We start from the raw sequence: 16,289 nt of genomic DNA, 5'->3' as shown, positions 1-16,289 counted from the left end.
GGGACATGGGTTCGATCCCTAGTCTGGGAAGATTCCACCTGCCACGAGCCTGTGTGCCACAACTGCTGAGCCCATGTGCTGCATCTACCAAAGCCAGCCTGAGCTCTGCAGCAAGCGAAGCCCCCACCGTGAGAGGCCCACACACCACGACCGGAGAGTAGCCCTCGCTCACTGCAGCTAGAGAAAGCTCACGAGCAGCCTCAAAGACCCAGCAGAGTCAAAAGTAAAATTAATTAATCTAAAAAATAAACAATGAGATGTTGTCATCTGCAGCAACATGAATGGATCTGGAAGGCATTAAGCTAAGTGAAACGTCAGACAGAGAAAAGACCAATACTGTATGATATCACTTACACGTGGAATCTAAATAAATATGACAAACCAGTGACGCAGGCTCACAGACACAGAGAACACACTAGTGGGCACCAGTGGGGAGGTGGGGGAGCGGGAAGTACAAACCGTTGGGTGTAAGATAGGCTCAGGATGTATTGTGCAGCATGGGAAATATGGCTAATATTTTGTAAATAGGAAACGGAAAGTGACCTTTAAAAATTACAGTTAACTTTTTAAAATTTTTAAACAATCTTTATTTTAAAAATTTAACTATACTTCTAGATAATAAGGAAAAGCAAGCTGAAAAAATTAAAAAACAAGACAGGAGGAGATAAAAAACAAAAAGCCTAGTTCTCTCCATTTTAAGCTATGAGATCCTGCTTCAGTTAGTTAACCTACCCACGCCTAGGTTTTCTCATCTACAATTGGGAAAAATACTCACATCCCCTTCCTTGAATTGTCATAAAAATAAAATGAGATTATATATCCCCAAGAGTGCTCAGAAGGTAAGCTCATATCAGTCTCTCTCTGAGTTCCCATTCCCTGGATAATTTCTAAATAGATTGTCCTCTTGTGTTGCCTGGACTTTTTCTCTGCCAGTTCGCCAGTCTGTAAGTAAATTAATTAGGTGATAAGGGATTCCTTAACCTTTTATTATTACTATCATTATCATTTTGATGATGATCATTAAAGCAGGTGGTCATCTGATTGACCATAGGTCATGCATTCAAAGCAGCTGCAGTGGTATCTCGGGATTATTTCCTGATCCAGGTCCTGCCACCCAGGTGTTTCCTCATCTCAGAGTTCACCCTTGAGGTTTCCTCAAATTGTGTCTTTCAGAGAAGACCCACCCACTGGAGCTGCACTTTGAAGGGACTGACCTTGTTGTATCTGAGGAAGTATTTCACTGGGGATGGCCTCAGCCACTCTCTTGGGAAAACAGTGACCTCTCCCCTCCCTTCCCCACCCCCAGATCCTCAGGCATGAACCCCGTTCTCATTATCTCCAAGAACTGCCCACCATCCCAGACAAGAATTTGTGTTTGTTTTGCTTTTCAAAAATCATTTTCAGGGTCCTGAACAGTAGGCTGCTTTATACTCTTCACTGTCTTCCTAAGCCCCCATTTCACTTTATTGATTCTGCTTGTTCCACGTGGGAGATGCCACGCTTTTGCTTTTGAGGTGTTTGCAGTCAATGCCAGGTCGCAAGTCCTCACAATCTAACACCCCGGGGGGCGGGAGGGGTGGGGGTTACACCAACATTCCCATGTACCTCTATTCTAGTGAAAACAAGTTGGGACCTGTCATCCCAGAGTCCTGGGTCAAGGTCTCCTGGCCCTTATCTCTTGTTTTCACTGAGGCAAAAAGCATCTGTTTGGTATGTGTATAGATTTTTTAACTCCTTTCACAAAGCCTAGTGCTTGAGACAAAGTTAGCCCAGGTTCTGCACTTTGTCTGTGCTTCAGCAGCTCTCTTGCTTGATATTAAAAATAGCCTTGTCTTGCCCATTGAGATCAGACCCAGGAGACGGGCGCCTGCTATTCTAATCTCTGCTTCACAAATAGCTCTCTATGAACTCAAGCATCTATCAACACTTCCAGGGGTCTCCAGTTACAAAACAAGGCTGGGCCTTGCTACCTATAAAGGTAGGCTCGGCTGAACTCTCCTGAGCTGTCCATGAAGTTCATGAGAGGCCTACTCAGATCCATTCCCATCATGGACCACCAACCATGGCCCAGAACTGGGAAGCGGTTAAGAACAGCCCCCACGCTTGGGGTATCCTGTATTTCCCAGGCGGGAACCTACGAAAGAGTCCCTCAAACCGTCCCTCAAACCGTGCTGGTAAACAGGCTGCCCCTCCCCCCTCCTGCTCACTGCCCCCAACCCCCACCCCAAGCCCATCTTGCTCTCTGTGAAAGACCTAGCTCTTGCGGTTGCCAAGGGAACCAAGCCTTTTATTCCATCCCAGTGACTGGGCTGGTTGGGGCTGAGGAGTGGGGTAACAACTGGCTCCCCTGGCCTTTGGAAGCCCCCCACCAGGCCCTCCATTTTCTCAAAGTGGGGTGGGGTGGGGTGCACCCCCGTTGCCTTCTCACCCAAGCTCAGCTGGGTGGCGTGGAGCCCCCGGGCTCTCGGGAGCTCCCTGGACTGCAGCTCAGGGTGATCGGCGGCCTCCTTTGGCCCTGGCCCTTTCCAGAGGACAATAGCCTCTATGCAAGGGAAAATTCCATCGCCTAGGGTTCAAGTCTCCAAGGAGTTGCTGGGGCCTCAGTTGAGCCTGCAGTGGGCTCTGAGGAGCCGCTGCAGCTGCCTGGCTTGTTTCCCCCCCTTGCTGTGTTTTGTTTTTAACCCCTGAACTGCCAAGGATTGTCTTGCCCCAGCCAATGCCTGGGAACCTAGAGGAAAGAAATAAGGCTTTGTTCCCTTTGGGGGATTAATTGGGAGAGGCAGGCAGTGTGAGGCTCCCACCCTTGCACACACATCTGCCCCCAACCCCAGCCCGCACCCAGGAGTCTGGGAGCAGGGGTCAGTCCTCTGGGACTGAGCCCCGAGGGCTAGCGGAGAAGTAGGGGACGCTTCAGAGGGCAAAACAGCCAAAAGCCATTTTCTGGGGCTCAGAAGGTATTCGGGAAATAGGGATGCTGGGAACTGGAAATGTCTGCTCTTTGCCTTTTCAGACCTCCAAACCGACTCCTGCTTTTATCCCCTGTTGCTCCTTCCCAGATCTGCATAAGGAACTCTGGAAGGAAAGCGAGGGAACTTAGATAAAGTAAAAAAAAAAAAAAATAGGAAAATCAAGACACGATGCTTTTAAATATTAGGTTAATAAATGGAAACACCTAGCAGTCCCACTTTTAAATTTACCAAAAAAATCCTTTTACTCAAGAATTTAATCTCATACGTGCATGTGTGCTCAGTCGTGCTCGACTATTTGAGACCTAACGGACTGTAGCCCACCAGGCTCCTCTGTCCATGGGATTTCCCAGGCAAGAATACTGGAGTGGGTTGCCATGCCCTCCTCCACGGGATCTTCCCAACCCAAGACTCCTGTGTATCCTGCGTCGGCAGGTGGATTCTTTACCACTGAACCACCTGGGAAGCCGTAATCTCATCCAAATCAGCTCGAATCAATGAAAAGTTTGACCCACTACCATCTTAAGACTGAATAAATCCCAGATAGGGATCCATAAGAGAATTTAAGGATTATTTTGGTCCCATTTAGAAACAGCAAATTTCTTTTTTTTCCCCTAAGTAGTAATTGTTTGTGTTTATTGAATTCCTGTTATGTGGCATATGTGTTCTTTTTCTTCCAGTTTATTGAGAAATACTCAACATCAGAGCAAATTTCTAAGAAATCATCAACCCCGTCCACTTGCAGCAAGCCAGTCATATTGTGGCAAATGTCCACCCAGTGCATTCAAGTAAGGACTGTTGGTCTCTCCATCAAGAATGATTGAGAAAGAAAATGCTCTTGGCACTCAGTAAATGACAGTAATGCAGATGAACACAAGCCAGGCTTAAGTGCTAACTGGATGCAATGGATAATCTGCAAAGAGCATCTCTGCACCTGGGTACCCATGCTCCACTTTTTGAACGAGGGTCCCTGACCCTGGTGTGTAGACAGCTGGGGAAGAGGACAATGTGGGCTGAGAGAACCAAAGGTTCATACTCATACTGGAAAACTGTTACATAGTGTGTGTGGTAGAAGTAAGTTTTAATAAAATTTCAGCCTTGTTAACTTTTCACACATTCAGCTGTGGCTCTGACTCTCCCTCTGTTAAATCCTGCTAACACAGGATCCCACACTGCTTTTGGTCCATCCTTCCTCCAGTGTGGCAAGACTACATTTTCAGGAGCTGGTGGGCAGAGTGAGGCAACTCTAAGCTCTGAAGAAGCATCTACGTGCCTTTTAGGGTCGGAGTTTAACCTGCAGGAATTTCCTAGCATGCACACTGAGGTCTTGAGAGAGCAAATGGAAGGGTGAGTCAAGCTGAGTCTCAGCATCCTTGAGCCTGGCCATGGCTCCCCTTATGTCATCCCACACCGTCTCTGTCTGTCTGCTCCAAGTAAATGGAGTCCCAAGCTTCTGCACCTCACTCCACACTCCCCATCTCAGTATCAGGTGCCAAGCCAGAATCAACACTGAGCCCAGGTCCTCTGAGAACTGGGCACTGCTGGCAGCCCTGAACCAGGCCATCTCAGAGGCGGGCTCCGTGCCAGATAGCCTAGCCCCCGCCAGGGTTGACTGTGCATTGGGCCATCTATATTCTTTTTTTCCCCCAGCTTTTCTTAAGACAAACTGCTGGCTGTTGGGAGACCGGCCAGGGTTAAGGTGGAGCTTCAATGTGGCCATTTTCACAGCCCCAATAAAGTCCATGGTTGGTGCCAAAGTCTCATTGAGTTGAATAGAATGGAGGAAAGCAGACCAACCCATCAGAATAATAATAGCTAACCATTAGAGAGTGATCACACACCAAGACTGCTCTAAATGATTTCTGGGCATTATTTTCCCCTCATGCTAATTGCAGAAGATAAGAGCTATTACTTTTCTATCTTATAGATGAGGAAACCAAAGCAAGGTTGCAAACCAGGCAACCCCAAGTGCCACAATTACTGCCTCCCTGAGGAAGCCCAGTCCAAATGACCAGATTGTTGGCCCAGGGTCATCTCCCAGCAACCACGTGTCCACACTGCAGCATCACCTGGCTTATCTGCTGAAAGAAGAAAGATGCAGGGGTCCCTCCAGAAGCTTAAAGAGGTAGGCATGTGGTTTAATTGGGCAAACGTGGCTTGAGAGTCAGGAGACCCGTATTCCCATTCTGACTCGGCCTTTTACGCATGTAAGTGTTGCCGACTATCCCAGCTCCTAAGCGCTGCTCCACTCCTTGGTCAGGCATGAGGTCTCCCAGACCTCCTAGGTCCCTAGCCATCCTCAGACTCTCTGAAGAATGGTGACAGGTCACACGAGTTGGCTTAAGGATGGACTCCAGACAGGGCAAACCTGACAAATCACCACTCACTCCACACATGAGCCTTAGTATGCACATTTCGGTGTTTGGGGAACTATGTGTTCTTTTGAAATGTGTCTGGGTCATGAGTAAGTACTGGGGGAGAGGGGACAGGAGCCTTTTTCCAGTTAATGAAGTGAGGCTTCATGGAGGAAGATTTTCTTAGTCACATTTCCTGTTTCACACTGACCTTTTCAAAGGAAAGCCACAAGTAAACCAGTACCAAGGCCTGCTTATAAGATCTGCCCACAGGTATAATAAAGATGCTCTAAATAAAGAGCACATTGGGCTAAGCTTCACCTGAGTTAGTGGAAATAATAAGACACTAAGAAGGTCTGATGGGCTGAGATAAAGAGGATGGTGGCCCTCCGTGGACTGCAAAGAAAAACAATGGCATGTAAGAAATCTGAATGCTTGCTCAAGAGAGATGCAAGCAGAGAGGCAGAGAAAAACCGTGCAGTGATCTCCTCGTTGGTCTCTAGGTACTTAGGGCTTTGTTGTTGTTGTCTAGTCACTAAGTCACATCTGACTTAGCGGACTGTGACATCTGACTTTGCGACTCCTTGGACTGTAGCCACCAGGCTCCTCTGTCCATGAGATTTTCCCAGGCAAGAATACTGGGTCAGGTTGCCATTTCCTCCTCCAGGGCATCTTCCCAACCCAGGGATTTAACCTAAGACTCCTGCATCTCCTGCATTGGCAGGCAGATTCTTTACCACTGAGCCACCAGGGAAGCCCACTTAGGGCTTAACCTCTTGTTATAAAACAGAGGCTCTAAAATTAAGAGAGATGCTTGGTGTGATTTCAAAAGAAGGAATGATGTCTGCATTGTAGAATTAGTTACAGGACTCAGGATTATTTAGTCTTGTGAAGAAAGGACCAAGAGATACCTGAGGAGCCGGAGAGTTGGTGAGGATTGGTTATTTGATGGGCAAGATGGCTGAGATGCAGCTCCACAGCTGTGACCGCAGAATGGAAGGCCCACACAGAGGCAGAGACAGAGAATGTCCAAGGATGTGCTGAAGATGACTGGAGCTGGAGATGGACCAGCTTGCCGAAGCCATGGTTGGCCTCACTGTCACCAGCAGAGGTGGACCATCGGGTTTCAGAGCCAAGGTCCCATGAGATGAAGGACACCAGCTGTCATTGCTCTCCATGTCTACTCAAGGAGAATGTCACAGAGGAGGGCTGAGGTCTGGGAAACTTTGTTTGTTTTAAATAGGGAGGCCTGGAATTGGACTAAGGGTGGAAAAAAAAAAAATCATGCAAAGGAAGCAGTGATAATGTTAGTAAAAATGAAGTGGGAAATAGCGGCCAGGAGATAAGAGGCACTAAGCCAGAGAGCACCTAAGAGTTAAAGAGTCTTGATTTTTGTGTTTTTGTCAAAAGTAAAAAGGACTTCTTAAAATAGGTAATCCATGGTCAGAAATAAAAACATAGCAAATGATAAATAATATCTCATTCCCACTTGTCCCCCTCATCCATCCAGTTCTTATGTCCATATACCCATCTTTATTCATTTCTTACCTAGCCTTCCAGAATTTCTTTCTGTAATTATAAGCAAATATGATCACAGATATTTGCCTTTTCAATTCCTCTTTTGCACAAATGTAGTATGATACCACATATACATAGTATTGCACCCCAGGGTTTTTCACTCAAAGGAGCATTCCAGAATTCTTACCCTATCGGCAAGTAGGGAGTTTCCAGATGCCTCTTTGCACAGGGAATTGAGAGGTATTCTCAACCAGAATACCTCCAGGTCTCTTCCCAGCCAGCCTCCAGGTTTCTCTTCCATCCAACTCCACACCTAAAACTCTCACCCACCGCCAGAGTTACTCTCAAATCCCCTTAAACCCTTCTGTGCCGCTCAGGAGATTTCTTACTCGGGCACCATATCCCTGAGGAACTCACAATGTCCGTTTGATGGAGAAGAATGCAACTTTGCAGAGTGAGAGTACGGCCAGACCTCAGCATTTCAGAGGAAGAGACGCTCCTCCGTTGCCAGAAAGCACCTTTGCCAGCCAGCACGAAGCCCTCAGCTGCCACGATCGAAGCTTCAGGCCACCCCTCACCCTGGTGTTCCCTCCACACCCCCAGCCCTTCTCAGCTCAGTCGACCCAGCTGTCCTTCCCCCGTGACAGAGCTCCCAGGACCTACCCTCCTCCGGCCCCAACCTGCCTGGAAACTGAGTGACGTGGGGACTTGCAGGCCATCTCTGCCAGGTCACAGTCGGGTGAGGCAAGAGCGCTGGTCAAGTGGTGCCCACATGCTCCTCAGAAGGGCACAGGTAGCGGGGAGCAGAGTGGGCACCTTTGCCAGGCCCTCACGCTGCATCTCAGGCCTCACCTGAGACTATGCCCTGACTTATACTGCTTGGGACCACCCCCCAACAGTGTCATGTTCCCAGGGGTCTCCACCTGCTGTTCTGTGACTCCCCTGAAATAACATTTTGAAAGGCGGTCTATGTCATGGCTATGAGCTTCCCAGGTGGCTTGGTGGTAAAGAACCCGCCTGCCAATACAGAGAGGAGGCGAGGGTTCGATCCCTGGCTTGGGAAGATCCCCTGGTGGCAGGCATGGCAACCCACTCCAGTACTCTTGCCAGGAAAATCCCCATGGACAGAGGAGCCTGGCGGGCTACAGTCCATGCAGTCACAAAGAGCTGGAGACAACGAAGCAACTGAGCATGCACGCATGCACGCACGTGGTGGTTATGAGCGCTGGTTTAGGGTCAGGCAGATATGGGTTTGTGTCCTGGCTCTGCCCCTCACACGCTGTATGGCCTGGATAAACCCCTTGACCTCTTAGGGTCTCAGTTTCCTTATCTACAAAACAGAAATAATACTTATTCCAGAGGCTTACTGTGATGATTAAATCAAGGTGATGCTCAGACATAGAGAACAGACTTGTGGTTGCCAAGGGGGAGGAAGGGGAGGGTAGGGCTAGAGTGGGAGTTTGGGATTACCAGATGGAAAGTAGTATATAGAGAATGGATTAACAAGGTCCTACTGTATAACCCAGGGAACTCTATTCACTATCCTGTGATGAACCATAATGGAAAAGAATATATAAAAGAATGTATGTGCCACAGGCATTAACAAAGTGTCGCAAATCAACTCCACTCCAACAAGATTTTTCAGAAGAATATGGGAACTTCCCTGCTGGTCCAGTTATTAAGACTTTGTCTTCCAGTATAAGGCATGCGGGTTCCATCCCCTGGTTGGGGAGTTAAGATCCCACAGGTCTCACGGCCAAAATATCAAAACATAAAACAGAAGCAATACTGTAACAAATTCAATAAGGATGTTTAAAATGGTCCACATCCAAAGAAAAAAAATCTTTTAAAAAAGAAAGAATGTATATACAGGCATAACCGAATCACTTCGCTGTATAGCAGAAATTAACACAAAGTTGTAAATCAACTATCCTTCAGTAAAAATATAAATAAAATTTTTAAATTAATTTCATGCTATTTAAAGTCTCAGTCTGGTATAATCAGATGCTCCAAGAGTGGCCTCAGTTGTCTCTCTTCCACCTGCCCTGCAGAGCCCAACACCTAAGCACAGGTAACAAGTGGACCCTGGCTGGAGGCCACACAGACACAGGCAGGTTTTGAAGAGCCCCTTGCAGGTGGCAGCCGCAGGTGAGGGAGGGCATCGATCAATCTAGCAGTCTCAGTGTGGGCCTCTGCCTCTTGGAACTTTCAGGGTACAGAAAAGGCCCTCATGCTCCCTGCTCAGAGTCTCCAAAAGCATCTTCAGCTCCTGACCTTGCAAAAACAAACCCAGGCAGCACAGGAGATAGCGTTCATACACAGCCACTCCCTGCTTAGCTGGGTAATTTCTATTTTTTTTTCTGCAGCCCTGGTAGGTAGGCCTGGGGGAGGACTGGGTCTGGCTACACCACAATCCCCTGATAAACCCTGAGAGGGAGCAAGAAGCCAGGCAGGGCCTATGCCATGCTCCACTGGCACCTGCGATACCCCCACCACTGAGCCAACTAGGGGCCACGCACAGGTAGGGTCCTCACCCTTCCTAGGCCCCGCACCCAGACCAGACCTCTCCTGAAAAGAAATATCCCCAGGGCCCATGTCCCACCAGAGTCTGACAAGGAAGCCTCAGAAAATCACTGCCATCTAGGGCACCCCCTTTACCACCCCAGTCTTTTCAGGAATTTCTTAAACAAGGTGGGATGCAGACCCACAACAACAGAATTCATGAGCCCTGCCAGGATTAACAATGGAAGGAGTCAGGAGGGCCGCCAGGCCGGCAGTCTTTCTTTGGGGTCACTCCACAACTGTGTGTTCAGTGTTGTAAGTGGATTGAACCCCAAACAGAATAAATTCCCGGGAAATCCAGCTGTTTTTATGCCTGGGTTTCTGGGTCGTATGTTTAGAAATTGTCTTGGCTTAACTAGTTCTATTCAGTTTTAGAATCTGCAAGGGGGGTGCCAACCCAAGATATTAAACGGCTAGATCCAGGTTCCCAGCACCTTCCTGCCATGGCTCCCGAGACCTGGTCTGACACAACCTTGCCCACTGGCCAGTCTCATCTTGAGTTCCTCCCCCTTCTTCTGTATTCTACCCACAGACTCTCCCTCCATTCCTTCAAAGTGTTTCCCATCTCACCCATCCCTCTTTCTTGGAGTAGTCAACCCCTCCCTTTGCCTGGCTAACCCTTACTTCATCTGTTCTTCTGCATTAGAGTTTTAAAACCTAAGTGCAGGATTTAGGTTCATCTCAGCCAGTTGAGATCTTTCAGGATACTGACCCCATCCCCCCGTGTCCTGCCTCTCTCTCTCCATGTGTGATGTCCACTATTTCCAAGTAATCCTTCCAATGTTCTTATTGTTGCTATTGTTGTGGCTACCTGTAAGTCTTTGTCATCAGAGAGGCTATATAGGAATGAGTTGTGTACCCCACTGCTAGAGGCTTCCTTCCTGAAAGCTGATGTTGATCCATCCACCTCCATGCTAATGGCAGAAGGACGAGGTGGTTTTTTAGTTATCAATTTTTATGGAGCAAATGAGCTCAGGCTTGGCGATATGAAACACCAGATGCTTTATCATACTCTGAGCCTCTGTGTGTAAGGAATTTGGACAGAGCACTGCAGAGATGGCTTTCCTCTGCTTTACCATGTCTAGGCTTCAGTTGGGGAAGTGGATGATGAGGAAAGGGCAGGCCATGTGAATAGCAGGGGCTGGAGTTATCTAGAGGCTTCTCCATTCACATGTCTGGAAGCAGTGTTGGGATAATTCAAAAGTGGGTTCAGCTGGAACTGCCCCACTTAAGCCTACATGTGGCTTCTCCGCCTGGCTTGGGTGTCTCATAGCCTGGCAGTTGAGCACCAAGTGAATATTCCAGAAGGCAGAAGCTATGGCGCCTTCTATGACCCAGCCTTAGAAGTCACAGAGCACCACTTTTCCATCCTCTACTGATCAAAGCCGCTGCAAGACTATCAGATTTCAGAGGAGGAACATAGATACCACCTCTGGATGGAACGAATGAGAATGTCAAAGGATTTTAGAACAACTACAGCAGCACTGGAGGCCCACACCAGTGCAGAAGCACTTGGAGTTGGGGGCCCTTCGCCAAGTCAGGGCGTATGTTCTTGCTGCTCAGGCTACTCAGCGGTGATAAGTAATCAAGGAGAAGCAATATTCAGTGTCTCTGACATTCCTGCAGAGAGGAATATAGGCCAGGCTTCCACAGGTAGGACCCTTTGACCAAACTAAGATTGCGGATGTGTCTCCTGAAAAAGGCAGAAGCCCATTTACCACAACTGGGGCTTGTGCAGGGACAGACCAGCAGCGTGTGACCTGATGCCATCACACACCTGCAATCCTCCTCCTGAGAGCATGTGAGTTTATCAGAGCAGGTTCCTGATCTGACAATTCAGACATTGTGTCAGAAAAGGAAGGGGACCAAGGCTTGTTCCTGGTGGACCTACGCCAGCTCCCAGTGATCACCATGCCTTTCAAATGCACGTGGACCATCCTGGACCACCCTGTCTGAGACCAATGTGGAACTCCCCAGAACGGGAAAGGGAGTAGCAAGCACACACGCGTGAAGAGGGAAATGGGAGAAAGCAGGAAGAGCTTTCTAGAATTATCCCCAGATTCCTCTAGAGATGTGAGAAGAAAGGGATCCCAAGGCCCAGGGTATTCAGGTGGTCCCAGCCTGTCAGCAACCTGGCTCTTTCTCAGTGTCCTGCTTCAGGGCAGGCCCCATTTCTTCCGGGAAGAAAAGCATCTGCACTGAAAGGGGTCACTTTATTTCACAAGCTGGAGTACTTGGGACTTGGAAGGAGCAGCAGAGGGGAAACAGCTCAGAGATGGATCTGGGGAAGGTGAAGAGGTGAAATTGATTTTTAGGGGGGTAGTATGCAGTTCTTCTCGTGGAAGCTGTGTATAGTAACCCAGAGTTATTGCTTGCTGTAAGTCATCAACCTCCAGATCTCTGGTTGACACAGTCCTAGAAGCCCAGAGCAGGTGATGCCTGCTCTGAGATGATCTAGTCCAACCCTCCTATTAGAGGGATGAAGAAACCATGGCAGAGTCCATTGTACTCACAGAATATCCAGTGCTCCCCCTGCATTTCCCAGTCTTCCCTGCAGCTAGTCAGGGATCATGTGATTCATTCTGGGCTGTAGACTGTAAATGACATGTTATTCCCAAGCCCAAACAGTTAAGAGATGGTGTGCTTTCATCATCTCTCTCTTCCCTTTCCATGGTCACCTTATGGGCCACATGTTTCAGTAGCATGGCTACAAGATGGAAGAGGTTCTATCCACCCTCATTAAAGCAAGAGATGAAGCGTGATTGTGTTAAGCTACTGACGCTCAGGGTTTATTTGTCACTTCAGCATAGCCTTGCTTAGCCTGACTAATATGGAAATCAAGGCCTACAGAAAGGAAGTATTTGTAGTAACCTGAATGATGCCTGCCAGGTCTCTGCTCCATCAGGAATGCAGAGTAGGTAGAGTAACAACAGTAGGATTTTCTGCTCGGGGGTAGTGATCAGGCAGCATTGATCTTACAAGCACCGTGCAGTGCTTTATAATTTACAAAGCACATTCATGGAAAATCCGCCACCAACCTTGGCAGGACCATCTTCAGCTGTATTTTGTTAAGAATTTAAGAAACACAGCCAGAGTTTCCCTAGTAGCTCAGTGGTAGCAAGTCCACCTGCCAACGCAAGAGACATTGGTTCAATCCCTGGTCCGGGAAGATCCCACAGGCCACAGCGCAACTAAGCCAGTGTGCCACATCTACTGAGCCTTTGCTCTAGAGCCCAGGAACCACAATTTATTGAGCCCACATGCCACGGCTACTGAAGACTGCACACCGCAGAGCCTGTGTTCACAAGAGAAGTTCCCATTATGAGAAGCCCACACACTGCTACAAAGAGTAGCCCCCACTCACTACCGCTAGAGAAAAGCCCAAGCAGCAACAAGACACTGCACAGCTAAAAGTAAATAAATAAAAAACTGTTTTAAAAAACTACTGACAAACTGTTTAAAAACCAAAAAAAAAGACTCTGGGTGGTATAGGCTGATTTTTTTCCCATAGGTCTATTTTTGCAGAAAGTTTATTTCAATATTTAAATAAATATTTACATTTTGCCTTGAGAAGATTCTGGGATCCTTGGAGAGAACTGGAGGTACCCACGGAGTCAGGGCTGGGAAACTCCACCCTCAGGGGTCTCTGACTCAGAGTCCCCTCGGCCTGTCCCCGAGGAGCCACCGCCACCATGGTCCCTGTCAGACCAGCAAATGAAGAAGTTGGCTTGGACCACATCAAAGCAAGATTTCTTCAAAAAATCCAAATCAGAACCAGGTTCCTCTTCTTCACACCATACAGAGTAAGTAAGAGGGACCTTCTGGAGCTGCTTCCTCTTTCAAAAGAAAGGGGAAAGGCTACAGGCCTGAGAATGGCTGTTTATGTCTGAGAGTAGATGACAAGTTAAAGGCCAAGCTCGGGGACCCAGGCTCCCCGACACTCTGTGTTTTCCAAATTACAGCCTCAGCCACGGGGAGCCAGGGAGGCCCAGCCCCCCTGCAGCCCCAACGCTGGTTACCCGCCAGGCCCACCTGATCTGGAGGTCACTTCAGACCCTCATACGTGTGCCCTTCCCTCTTTGTCAACACAGATGAATAACTCAGTTCTGGGGTCTCATTTCCCCTCCAGCTCCTTCCTCCGAAGACCTCCATAGTCTGACTTCCATTTTCACCTCGATTCTAAAACTGTTCCCACCAAGGACACCACCAAGACGCTATTGTCCAAACGAGAAGCCCTGGCCCCAGCTAGCCCTGCTAGCTCACCCACACTTTAACTCTCTCCCCTGGGATTCCACAGCCCGTGGGAGTGCGTGCTGTACAATCAGAGATCATTTTATACGGAGACCTGCTGCGTAGCGCCATGAACCCAAGTCAAATCATTGAGGGCAGGAAGAGGGTTTTCTATTTCTCTGGTCTTCTTAATAAGTAGAGCTGAGTATGCAGTCGGGGGTTAATAAATGCCTCCTCCATGAATTCTGCTGCCTGCTTGTTGACTCTCCCTCTAACATTGACTTGTTTGGGGCTGGAAGACTGCAGCTTCAAACAAAGCTCTATCACTTACAAATTTGTGGCAACTGGTAAGCTGCTTATCTTCTCTGGTCTGTTTCCTCATCTGAAAAATTGGCATAATAACAGGACCTGGCTCATAGAGTTGCTATGAGGATGAAATGAGTTAATGTGGAGAAAGAACTTGGCAGAATCCATGGTTCCCATTGTCTATCATGTGATGAATACAAGTTATCAATCTTTCATCCAAAACACTTGTGGCCAAAGGTCATAACTTTTTTAAAAATTGAGATATAATTGACATGTAATATTATACTAATTTTAGGTGTACAACTTAATAAGCTGATGTGTGTATAGATTATGAAGCGATCAACTGCAATAAGTTTTGTTAACATCCAACTCTCACATAGTTACAAATATTTTTTCTTGCAATGAGAGCTTTTAAAACCTACTCTGGTACCAACTTTGAAATATACAATACAATATTGTTAGCTATAGCCACCATGCTGTGCATCATATCCCCAGGGTTTATTTATCTTATAAATGGAAGCTTGTACCTCTTGGCCACCCTCATCTGTTGCTCCCACTTCCACTGCCCACCTCTGGCAACTACCATCTGTTCTCTATGAGTTTGGTGTTTTTTCTTTTATAAGCATTCATATGTAAGTAAAATCATACAGTCTTTGTCTTTCTTTGAGTTACTGCGTCCAGTTTTTATTTTAGAATGTAATATGGTTCATAACCATCTCTTGACATATCTCCCATGGTGAGTGCCAGGGCAGAATGTGCCCACATCAGATATATTCATGATTCTGAAGCAACTGTATCGATCTTCATGGAGGGACTTAAGACAGAGCCTCTTAACTGAAAGAGCCTCTTCAGTTCAGGTCAAGTTTGCTGCCAGGTAAGATTTGGCAACAAATTAACAACAACATCAACAACAACAAAACAATTGTTTCTGTTGTCGAGATATTTGGACTTCAGCCTTGCAGACAAGGGATTGTAACTTGGTATTAATACTATTCATATTTATCCACTGGAATTTTTCTGTCACCTAGACTGCAACGTGTGCTCGATGACTCCTCTCCAGGAAGCCCTGGCCCCAGCTAGCCCTGCTAGCTCACCCACACCTTAACTCTCTCCCCTGGGATTCCACAGCCCATGGGAGTGCGTGCTGTACAATCAGAGATCGTTTTATATGGAGACCTGCTGCGTAGCGCCATGAACCCAAGTCAAATCATCGAGGGCAGGAAGAGAGTTTTCTATTTCTCTGGTCTTCTTAATAAGTAGAGCTGAGTACGCAGTCGGGGCTTAATAAATGCCTCCTCCATGAATTCTGCTGCCCGCTTGTTGACTCTCCCTCTAACACTGACTTGTTTGGGGCTGGAAGAGACCACATGGTGTCCGGAAACGACGTGGCTTCTCTGCTCATTCAGGTCTAACTTTGCAGCCCACTTAGGCACCTCACTGGACACCTGTAACTCCCCAAAATGTACTGAGCGTGTGCAATATACTAAAACCTTCCCTAAGCCCCTTTATGCTTTAATTCACTTAATTCTCACAGTGACCCTGCTGAGACTACCATTTCTCCATTGAACCCCAGGCACTGTGCATAACATATAATTTACTAATTTCCCCATTTTAACTGTACAAAGCAGTGACACTAAGGACATGCACTCTGTTGTATCACCATTACCACTACCTATTTTCAGAACTTCTCATCTTGCACAGCTGAAACTCTCTACCCATTAAGCACATCTCCCCATCCCCCAACCCCTTGGTAGCCTCTGATTGACTCTGTCCTGATGAATTTAACTATTCTAGATATTTCATATAAATGGAATCATACAATATTTATCTTTCTGCATCTGGTTTATTCCACTTAGCCTAATGTTTTCCGGGTTCACCCATGTTGCAGCATGTGTCAGAATTGCCTTCCTATTTGGGGATGAATAATATTCTATTGTGCATCTACACCGCATTTTGTTTATCCATTCATCTGATGGACGCTTGGGTTATTTCCACCTTTTGGCTATTGTAATGATGCTGCTGTGAACACAGGTGTACAAATATCCATTCAAGTCCCTGTTTCAATGCTGAGGACATACAATTACTAGGAAATGGAATTGCTGGCCTTATGGTAATTCTATGTCTGATTTTTTGAGGAACCAGCAAATTATTTTCCATGGGAGCTTCAATCCATTTCAGTTATTATTTCTCCATCCCTCCACTTGTCACACAACTAGTCAGTGGGTGTCATCCTCATGCAGGCATGGTGCTAGGTTCTGGGGACTCACGGGGCACTTGCAGGGTGACGACACATAGGCACAGCCAACAGTATGAAGAACACAAACGCACGGCGTGGGCTTCCTCCCTGTTTATC

General features: G+C 47.3%; 1 long non-coding RNA gene across 2 annotated transcripts; it reads left to right on the top strand.

Annotated features, from left to right (window-relative positions):
* Positions 1-1,760: 1,760 nt before the first annotated feature.
* On the top strand, positions 1,761-15,537 carry LOC147364129 (uncharacterized). 2 transcript variants are annotated; one of them, XR_015133623.1, is made up of 4 exons: positions 1,761-2,174; positions 3,647-4,313; positions 4,894-5,091; positions 14,965-15,537. It is a non-coding gene; the product is annotated as an uncharacterized LOC147364129 (long non-coding RNA). The 2 variants fall into 2 exon arrangements; XR_015133622.1 differs by lacking the exon at positions 14,965-15,537 and adding an exon at positions 7,216-9,014 and having other exon boundaries at positions 1,764-2,174.
* The last annotated feature ends 752 nt before the right edge of the window (positions 15,538-16,289 follow it).

This window comes from Bos grunniens, chromosome 10 (genome assembly GCF_055505025.1).
Source record: "Bos grunniens cultivar Pamir isolate PY7600 chromosome 10, Bosgru_T2T1.0, whole genome shotgun sequence".
Taxonomy (NCBI): Eukaryota; Metazoa; Chordata; class Mammalia; order Artiodactyla; family Bovidae; genus Bos; species Bos grunniens.
The sequence above is the reverse complement of the archived record's forward strand: the minus strand, read 5'-3'. Positions and strand labels throughout refer to the sequence as shown.